Raw genomic sequence first — 11,255 nt, forward strand, 5'->3', positions numbered from 1 at the left:
AAGCTCTACAAAAGAAACTAAGTGGGTGTGCATCCAACTTGCTTGCTCACGAACCTAGGGCATTTTAAGGAAGCCCATCATTGGAATATACAAGCCAAGTTGTATAGTGAAAAAGTCCCACTAGTATATGAAAGTGAAAACACAAGAGACTCTCTCTATGAAGAACATGGTGCTACTCTGAAGCACAAGTGTGGTAAAAGGATAGTAACATTGCCCCTTCTCTCTTTTTCTCTCATTTTTTTCTTCTTCTTTATTTTTATTTTTATTTTTTATTATATATTTTTTTGGGTGGGCTTATTTGGCCTCTTTTTTTTATTTGGGCTTCTTTGGCCTCTTTTATTTTTCATAAAGTCCGAAGTCTCATCCCGACTTGTGGGGGAATCATAGTCTCCATCATCCTTTCCTCACTGGGGCAATGCTCTAATAATGGTGATCATCACACTTTTATTTACTTACAACTCAATATTACAACTCGATACTAGAACAAAGACATGACTCTATATGAATGCCTCCGGCATTGTACCGGGATGTGCAATGATCTAGCATAGCAATGACATCAAAAAACGGACAAGCCATGAAAACATCATGCTAGCTATCTTACGATCATGCAAAGCAATATGACAATGAATGCTCGTCATGTATATGATGATGATGGAAGTTGCATGGCAATATATCTCGGAATGGCTATGGAAATGCCATAATAGGTAGGTATGGTGGCTATTTTGAGGAAGGTAAATAATGGGTGCATGATACCGGCGAAAATAGCACGGTATAAAGAGGCTAGCAAAGTGGAAGGGTGAGTGTGGGTATATCCATGGACTCGCATTAGTCATAAAGAACTCATATACTTATTGCAAAAGTCTACTTAGCCCTCGAAGCAAAGTACTACTACGCATGCCCCTAGAGGGATAGATTGGTAGGAAAAGACCATCGCTCATCCCTGACTACCACTCATAAGGAAGACAATCAAGAAACACCTCATGCTCCAACTTCGTTACATAACAGTTCACCATACGTGCATGCTACGGGACTTGCAAACCTCAACACAAGTATTTCTCAATTTCACAATTACTCAACTAGCACGACTCTAATATCACCACCTCTATATCACAAAACTATTGCAAGGAATCAAACATATCATATTCAGTGATCTACAAGTTCATGTAGGATTTTATGACTAACCATGTGAATGACCAATTCCTGTCATCTCTCTAAATAGATATAAGTGAAGCAAGAGAGTTTAATTCTTTCTACAAAATATATGCCCACGCTCTAACAAATATAAGTGAAGCAACAGAGCATTCTACAAATGGCGGTTTTCCATGTGAAGAGAAACATGCAATCCAAACTTCAAATGATATAAGTGAAGCACATGAAGCATTCTATAAAGCCATACTCAAAAGATATAAGTGAAGTGCAATGAGAATTCTATAAATCAACCAAGGACTATCTCATACCCGTGTCCTCATGGACGGCGGTAGCAGTCTCAATCTAATATACGAGGACACTGTCCGCGGGATGAGGATAAACCCATCCAGAATTAGCCAAAGCAACACCACCTTTGAAGGGGTGATACCAGGCATTGAAGCCTACGGCAGGGGCTCCGTCGTACTGGAGGTAACATTTGGCTCCCTAGGCAACTCCAGAAGCGAAGAACTACTCTTCACCATTGCACCCTTCCAAAGCAGCTATCATGCACTGCTTGGAAGAACGGCCTTCGCCCGCTTCAACGCATTGCCGCACTATGGCTACCTTACACTCAAGATGCCCGGTCCACGTGGCGTCATCACCATTAGCGGAATCACAGAGCGCTCTTCACGTGCAGAGGAACACACGACGGCCCTGGCGGCCGGACTACAAGCGGCCTCCAATATCAGAAAACATGACTAGTCATTAAGACCACATACACGGTTAGACGAGTCCGGTAGCCCGGATAAAATTAAACTAGGGCACCGTATGTGTAATCCCATAGCGGACACCAGGGGCTATAAATATTTAATACAGCCCCACACTGGCTCAACCTTATTGGCAGGCCAACATCTTACACTTTTACTATCCATCGCATACTTATGTTGTAATCTCCTACGAGTTTTCCTTTTTCCACAGGCAACGTTCGCGCGATACCCTTTCAGGATACGGCACAACGGAGACAAAGGCGCAAACGTGCAGCAGGGCCCCGTTCAACAGGTTTCTTTTTAGATTAAGCCCCTATGTAAACCTTTTCTATTGCCTCTTGTTGTTTAACCATCCCATGGGTTCCATACCCACAGAGGATACTGTCGTTATTGGCATTTCGCCACGACAGATTACCGCACGTACCTGGAAACACAGGGTTCATAATGAATGGGCATTCTTGAGCCCATCTTCTGTTATAAAGCCCGAATACTTCGGGAGTGTTCGGCGTCATGAGTTTGGCCTTATATGCATCAACTCCGAATCATGTCTTTGGTCAAATGTTGGGTTTGCCCGGCTCCTGGGTTTGCCGCCTTACGTTCCATTATTATCGGCTAAGGCAGCCAAAGGAGAACTACTGCGATTGTGCCCTGGTTATTCCGGATGAGCACCTCAGTAGAGAAAGCCGAAAACTGACTGTCATGATGCAGTGAGAGACTGTTCAACCACTCGAAGACTCACCGGAATCTTTAGGATTCCTCCGCATTAACGAAGGGCCGTTTCCCGGCCATGTACATACGCGCCTGTATTCGGATGCACGCGAAGGTACCAGGGGCTACACAGTAGCCCCACCTGTAGACTCCCATGGCTAAGCGAAAGTGTTACAGCTATATAGTCCGGTTGCCTAGTTCGACGTGCGATCACCTCCTTAATGGACCAAGACGTTGGATCAAGTGTGATTAAGCATATTTTTCGCGAACACCCCCGCATTGTATGCGTGGGGGCTGAATCCAACGACTGCTAACTTTCGGATTACTTATATGCATATATAAAAACGGTCGCACAGGGGACACAATCATCTTTTCAGGCAAAAACTATAAATATAGCCTCATAATCAAAATAAACATTGTTTTACAATGATTCGATTTACCACTCGAACAAGACATTCTTCGAGCACTGCGCCTCTATTAGCAGGGCACCTTCTGTGACCTGCACCAAGTAGTGCTCGGCTAGATATTGGCCCCCCGTCGGATCCTGGGTCGCTACAATGGTGGCCTCCATATCCGTCCAATAGGCTTTAACGCGGGCAAGAGCCATTCGTGCACCCTCTATGCACGCCGACCTCCTCATGGCATCGATCCGAGGCACGGCCCCAAGGAATTGTTGCACCAAACCAAAGAAGTTGTCCGGCTTAGGCCCCTTCGGCCAAAGATGGTCTATTACAGACCGCATTGCAAGCCCGGACAGCCTGTGAAGCTCCACCACAGAAGCCATCTTCTCATTTAACGGCAGCAGGCGAGTGGGAGCATTGAATTGCGACCAGAAAAGCTTCTCCACTTCCTTATCACCTTGATCCTCGAAGAACTTGGCAGCGTCAGCCGTACTATTCACCAAGTCCACATATGCGTCGGCCGGACTCCAGCGTCCATCCAGGGAAGCATACTTCGGATTCAAAAACTTCGTCCGCAGTAAGTAGGAGCCCCCAGCCACGATTTTGTCAGCCTGTTGGAGCTCCTCCCGCATACCCCGGATCTCGGTCCGCATCTCCTTGGTGGCATTACGTGCTGTGTCTAACTCGGCCGAGCTAGCCTTATTCTCCTTTTCAAGGAGTACATATCGGTCGGCGGCATTTTTTAAATCCACAACCATTTCGGCTATCTTTTCCTCGCTTCGGCGATAAGCAGCCTGTTCGGCTCTCAATTCTTCGACCGCCTTTAGGGCAGCCGCATTGCTAGCTCGAGCTTGTTCCTTGGCCTGAGCAAGTTCTGCCCTCAGGGCCTCCACAGCAGCAGCACCATCTGTAGTACAAACACATTGCATTAATATTATGCCCCTCTCACATTTTCCTATACAACATAATAAGGGAAGCAGAGCACATACCCTGTGACTCATCCAGTTGTTTGTTCGCCAGCGTGATATCGGCATTGATAGATCCGATCTGCCTCCTTAGTTCGGCAATTTCCACAGACTAGTTGGCTGTCGGATCCTTAGATAGCTGCGCACATGTACAGCACGGCCATTACTATATGATCCCCCGTTTTCCGCCTATGGCGGACAACCAGAGTCTCAGGGGCTACTCTCCATATGGAGCACACCTAGCGCGTGCCTCATAGCCAAAAAATAGTGCATTTTTTACTACATACCTCAAAGCCTCTGAGCAGGCTCGTAAATGCCTCATTCAAACCGCTTGTAGTGGATGAAATCTTCTTAAGCACCGCGCTCATTAATAAGCGGTGCTCCGCTGAGAGCGCAGCTCACTCCAGAAGACCTGTCAGTACGTCTGGCCGGGCATCGAACTGTGTCGGACCCTTCTCATCGCCCCCCGTGGGAGCCAAATGCTCCGGGCTCAGGGCGACTGACTATTGGCCTCCGGCTTCGGCAGATCCGAACTCCTCTGTGACGACACCTCAATGTCGCCCGCTTCATGAGGCGGAGAGGTGGGTGGGGTCTTGCTCTCCATCATCTCCGGAGGAAGATCCCCCAAAGACGAACTCTGTTGAGGAGAGCTGCTAGCCGGACTGCAAAAGACGAATCATGGTTATTGATCTTGGAGAAACGCAGTACCCTCAGAATAGTGATTAACTTACAGCTCGGTCGAGGGTTGGCCCGTTGGTGGGCACGACACGGTGAGGGTGCCCGTTGCGGCAGAGCCCCCTGGTGATACCTTCTTCCCTTGCTTGGGCATCTCCGTCTCCAAGTCTTCAGAGGCGGCCCTCTTCCTCCCGTGCGGTGAGGAGGCTTTAGCCTCCCCTTCCCGACTATCCTCCTCAGGGGAGGTAACCATTCCCCCGGTTTGGATGCATAGTGTGTGAAGTTCGGCTTCACTACCCTTTCCTTCACCTTTCCCTGAGGGGATTTTGCTGAGCACCTGACCAAGCATCTTGGCAACGGTTGGACCAGGCGAGCCTTCAGGAAGTGGCGCCGGACACCTGATTCTCTCCGCCTTGTTGATCCATTCCTGGCCACGGAGGGTTTTTCAGAATAATGGTTATGACAAATATAAACAAAGTGTCCGGCTTTAAGGTTACTTACTTGGGCATCTAGGCGATTGCGGCTTAGGCCCGCATCCTCGGTGGTGTCCGGGCACTTTACTTGTGGTCCAAAGAATAATTTACACATCCCTTCGAGCTTCAGGCCGAAGAAGTGCTTAATAGTCCGCGGACCCTCCGGATTGAACTCCCACATCCGGAGAGGCCGACGTTTGCACGGCAACATCCGTCGGATTAGCATCACTTGAATTACGCTGACAAGATTTATGTCCCTCTCAAGAAGCTCCCGGATGCGATTCTGCAGTACTGGTACATCGCCAGCGGGCCCCCAGTTCTGTCCTACGTCGGTCCAAGATGCCAACTGTGACGGAGGGCCTGAGCGGAAATCGGGGGAGGCTACCCACCTTATGCCTCTGGGAGCCGTAACATAAAACCACCTCCGTTGCCATACATCGGATACTTCCGGGAAAGAGCCCTCTGGCCATGGGGCATCGGCGTTCCTGCTTATTATGGCACCTACGCACTCCGCATGTCGCCCCTCGATCATCTTCAGCTTCACATTGAAGGTCTTAAGCCATAAGCCGAAGTGTGGGGTGACGTGGAGAAAAGCCTCGCACACAATAATGAACGACGAGATATGGAGGATAGCGTCTGGAGCCAGATCATGAAAATCCAACCCATAGTAGAACATGAGCCCCCTCACGAAGGGGTCGAGGGTGAGGCCCAGGCCTCGGAGGAAGTGAGGGACAAACACAACGCTCTCATTGGGCTCTGGTGTAGGGATAACCTGCCCTGGAGCAGGAAGCTTGTGCTGGATATCGGCGGTCAGGTATCTGACCTCCCTAAGCTTCGTTATGTCTTCCTCTTGGATCGAGGAGGCCACCCACCGGCCTTTTGCGTTGGATCCGGACATATTGGAGGATCTGGGGTGTTGGAGCTTAGGTCTTGGGTGTTAGAACTCGAGGCGCAAGAAGGAGCAAGGGAGGAGGAAAAGAGGCATAGGCCTCGACCCCTTTATAAAGGGGATGAATATCAAGAGTCCTCAGCGCAACCGCTTGAGACTTATCCAAAAGTACACGGAGTCATACCAACGGTCGTTGTGGGGTCACACACGCCCATATTGATGAAAGATCCCGTAATAAGAGGAACATGATCTCTGCTTTGACAGGACGTGCCAAAAAAACCGCCTTGCAACGTGAGTCGAAGTGGGGCAAGAAATGCCGGTTCGTGTTGGACCAGGCCATGGTGCAAGGGCACGACATACGAAGATTGCCAGCAGAACGGATTTATGCTATGGTCCATACAATGGTATGTGAAGATCATTTTGCAGATCCGCACATGGTCTACGTGTTCGATAATTACCTTGGATTATTCGGAGAAGGAACCCGCCTTGCAATGCCAAAGACAAGACCGCGCGCCGGACTCATCGTCATTGAAGCCTGGTTCATAGGCTACTGAGGGAGTCCTAGATTAGGGGGTATCCGGGCAGCCGGACTTTATACATCGTCCGGACTATTGAAGCGTGAAGATACAAGACTCAAGACTCCGTCCCGTGTCCGGATGGGACTCTCCTTTGCGTGGGGGCCAAGCTTGGCGATCCGGGTATTGTGTTTCCTTCCTTGTAACCGACTCCATATAAACCCTAGCCCTCTCCGGTGTCTATATAAACCAGAGAGGTTGGTCCTTAGAAGGCCGATCACAATTACAATCATACCATCATAGGCTAGCTCTTAGGGTTTAGCCTCTACGATCTCGTGGTAGATCTACTCTTGTACTACTCATATCTTCAATATTAATCAAGCAGGAAGTAGGGTTTTACCTCCATCGAGAGGGCCCGAACCTGGGTAAACATTGTGTCCCTTGCTTCCTGTTACCATCAGCCTAAGACGCATAGATCGGGACCACCTACCCGAGATCCGCCGGTTTTGACACCGACACCCGGTGCACCACGAAGGCGGTCAGCAGATCCGACCCCTTGAGGCCTTCTACTTCCGTCATCACCTTAAGTCGCGCGATGGCGGCGGAGGAGGTGGCCGACAACGTCTTCTGTCGAAACGCCCAGTTGGTGCGAGGCTCGGCCGGCGGGCCGGTTACATAAGCCGGCAGGCTGACAAAGTCCGCCACCGGGTGGACATTCTTGACGTAAAAGTAAGATTTTTGCCATAGCTTGACCGACTGTGTCAAGCTGATGGCCGGGAAGCAGTTCTCAGCACCTGGACGCTGCACCGCGACGAAGGCTCCGCACTGAGCCACCTTCCCCTCGGCGGCAGTGCCGAGTTTGGTGTAGAACTCCCCCCAGAGCTCGAGGATGGGGAGGATGCCGAGGTAACCCTTGCAGAGAGTCACGAAGGCGGACATCAGCACCACCGTGTTCGGCGTGAGGTGGTGCGGCTGGAGTCGATAGAGTTGGAGGAAGGAGCGGAGGAAGCCGCTCGCCGGCAAGTCGAAGCCGCAAAGGAAATGCGACCGGAAGATGACGCATTCGCCTTCCTCCGGCGCCGGCGAGATCTCCCTCTTGGGCGGCAGGTGTACCTCTACGTAGCCCTCGCCGGGCAGCCGCCATGTTTGGCGGAGGAAGGCGAGGTGATCCTTGTGGACGTTGGAGCCATCCCAAGCCCTGGAGCTTGCCCGCTCGCGCGCCATGAGCACTTGGAGCTCGACGGAAGCACAACACGACGACGAGTGCGCAAGCCCATGGTGGAGCAGCGGCGCCGCGGGGCGGATGGAATCGGCGGCGGCGAACTATGGCGGCAGCAGAGAGGAGGAGATGGATGGCGAAGGGAGAGGAGGGCGCGCGTGCGTCTGCCACTCCCCTCCTCCCCCTACTTATAGCCCCGGGCGGCGGAGCCAAGGGGGCGGGGCGTGGGGATCGTGGGATTAACTGCGCCCATGACCCCACGACCCTGCGTTTACCGTGTAGTAACGACGCGCATTTATTGTGCCCTGGAACGACAACCGTCTGCCTCGGCCATAGCGGATCCGCCCGCGTGCCGAGGCCTGGTAGTGGCGGGCCCCAGCCTGCGGTGACGTCCCGTCGTGTGTGTGGGCTGGCAGGCTGGTCTGGCCGGCTAGCGTCGCATGGCCCGCGGTCAGCGGGCGGCTGGCTCGGCGCCCGACAAATGTGCCACCTATCTCCCGCCTTCGCATTTCGAATTCACCAGATGGCATGCTTAGTCGCGGCCGACTCCTAGCTGTCGGCTCTTCGAAGTAGGAAGCTGCTGAGGCCTCTCGCCCTCTCAACCGCGATGCCCCACCAGCTTCGAGGACTACTGTCGGAGTAAATGATCACGGGTAGCGCCATCTGCTCCCCATGATATTTCAAGACATCGGGGCCGGTTGTGCCCCTCAGGCATCAAAGACAAGGGACCGCCTTCTTATGGCCGGCTGGTCCAAACGGCCGGCTGCAGGAAGACGACAAGGCCTAAAGAGCGGCCCCGACGCGAGCCGACTCCTAGTAGGCGGCCGCTAGAGCGGCCAACTCCTAGTAGGCGTCCCACCCTCGCATCCTCAAAGTTTGCACCCACATAACAACGACGAGACGGGGCATGGCTATAGTATAGCCTGCCACCCTCGAATCCAGGGGCGGACGTGGCCACAGTGCAGCGTACCGGGCGGCCATCCCTAGCCCGGCGCGCCACTATTGCCACGCTTCCCATGACATCACCCGTAGCAGAGGCAGCCATACTCCCACGACGGGCTATCGGTACGGCCGCAGGCGGCAGACCCTACTTCTCTGTGAGATGCCAGAAGACGGCAGGCCATGACCAGTCGGCATAGGGGAGGCCGGCTCCCAGCAGCCGACCCTCCCCTTCCCTTTAAGTTTGTGCGCCATTAACCAGATAAGATGGGGAGTGGCAGCAGTGAAATGCCCACCGGGCGGCGGTACTGTAGCCACGCTTCCCCGACCAAGCCCTCGTCATCAGAAGCAGGGCTACATTGACGAGCAGCCTAATTAAGAAGCATTGCATCGATTCGCTGGGGAAACCCCTCCTTCGCCCACTCCACTCCTCTCGCCCCATTCCCCACCATCCGCTGCCTTCCCATGTCCTCCCTCGCGGCCGCCGCCGCCGCCGCCGCAGCCGCCGCCTCCACCTGGGTAAAAAGCCTCTCCCGCATCATCTCCTCCTCCACGCCAGCCGTAAAACCACCCAAACGCAATCCCAAGACCAAGCCCGCGCCGCCCGCCGCCGATGCCGACTCCATCGCGGATCAGAAGCTCACGAAGCCCCTTGGCGGTGTCCTCAAGGCCCTCATCAGGGAGCAGGACCCTGATAAGCTGGTCTTCAAGTTCGTCGAAGCCTCGTCCGCATCGTCGCGCTTCCGCGACGGGCGCCGCGTGTACGATGTAGCGGTGAGCCGCCTCACCTCCTTGGGCCGCAAGGACGGCATCGAGGCCATCATCGACGCGCAGAAGCCCTTCCTCGAGACCTCGACCGAGGGATTTGCCACGCGCCTCATCCGCCTCTACGGCAGTGCCTCCATGCCATCCCACGCGGCCGCAACCTTCCATCAACTTCCTGCGCGGCATAAGTCCACCATGACATTCAACGCCGTCCTTGCCGCGTACGCCAAAGCCGGAGATGTTGACGCGCTCACTGCTGCATTCCAGGAGATCCCAGCCGCCCACCCCTCCATTGTTCCCGACTTATACTCTTACAACACGCTCATCCGCACATTGTGCCAGAAGTCCAAACTCTCAGCCGCTCTTGATGCTGTTCATCTCATGAAGAAGCACGGTGTTTCACCTGACATTATTACTTTCAACTCGCTCTTGGATGGGTTTCACAACAGTGGCCGTAATGATGAAGCCGAGGCAGTATGGGAAATGATTAAGGAGAGGAATATGGAGCCAGACGCAAAGTGCTACAATGCAAAGCTGCGTGGTTTGGTTGCACATGGGAGGATTGATGATGCAGCTGCTGTGCTTGAGAGGTTGGAGAAGGACGGGCCAAAACCCAATATAGTATCCTACAATGAGTTGATTCTAGGATATTGCAAAGCAGGGAGGTTCCAGGAGGCCAAGAAGGTGTATGGTAATTTGATGAAGAACGAGTGTGTCCCAAATAAGGGGACATATGAGACTCTCGTGCCACACCTTGTGCAGGCTGGAGAGCTGGATTGTGCACTGAGGTACTGTTATGAGATCTTTGCTAATAAAAAGTGCTGTGGAGTCGAGTGTGGTGTGCTGCAGGATGTAGTGAATGCATTGGTAAATGCATCGAGGGTGAAGGAGGCTACCAAGCTTGTTGAGCTCGGGCAGAAGTCCAACTATCATCGGAAGTACTATCATCTGAAATTGATGAGGAAGAATCAATATCAGAAGAAAAGGAGTGTGAAAGTGGAAGATGGGACTGAAAAATAAAATTCATAGGTCAGGCTTTTACTGATGTAAGCCAAATTTCAGCATAACCTGTTTTACTCTATTTCTTCTGTTGGCATGATAGAACAATAAAATGCAAGTTAAAGTAGTGGTTAAACTAGTTTAATATGGTATTGGTTAAGCTTGCCCTGTGTGGTAATACTTATTGAAAATCTTTCTGCCCATTTTAGAAGAGATCCACATGAAGTCTTTATTCTTATCTGCAATGTCTTCCTTGTGCTTATATTCCTTGTTGCATCAAACTAGATTATCCTAGCTATTCAAGTTCATGAGCCACACAGTTAGCTTCACGTGCACAATGCACCAAAGCGACCCTCCCAAAACTCCCTACAAACATCAAAACAGTCGATAATCAGTGCTGCAATAGACGGAGAAGCATATCCATTTTTCATACATTCCACCAGTTGCAAGTAGTCCGAATGGACAATAAGGTGGTGAATTCTGAGGCCCCGAGCAAGCACAAGGCCTCGTTTCAACGCAGAGTCTCAGCAGTGTGAGCATCCACCGTAGGACCGAGGGAAAAAATCTCGGCTGTCGCTAGCACACTGGCAGCATCGCGGACAATAGCGCCGCTGGTGCTGGACCCCTCTTCATGGATGAAAGAAGCATTACACCCATTAATAGCGGCTGGTTTGGTGAGCAAAGAGCTATGCCACGTGTCCCCCACAGAAAAAAGAGAAAAAGGAGAGAAAGTGCGTCGGGAAAAAAAAGGAAGCGCTTGTTGTCTATCCTGTTGCCCCACGCGTCGTATGCCCATTTGCTGTGGGGAGAGA

The 11,255-nt window shown here is 52.0% G+C and overlaps 1 pseudogene; it reads left to right on the forward strand.

The window, feature by feature from the left end:
- The first annotated feature begins 9,093 nt into the window (after nt 1-9,093).
- LOC119277303 overlaps nt 9,094-11,255 on the forward strand; it is a 19,436-nt pseudogene continuing 17,274 nt past the window's right edge.

This window comes from Triticum dicoccoides, chromosome 3B (assembly GCF_002162155.2).
Source record: "Triticum dicoccoides isolate Atlit2015 ecotype Zavitan chromosome 3B, WEW_v2.0, whole genome shotgun sequence".
Lineage (NCBI taxonomy): Eukaryota > Viridiplantae > Streptophyta > Magnoliopsida > Poales > Poaceae > Triticum > Triticum dicoccoides.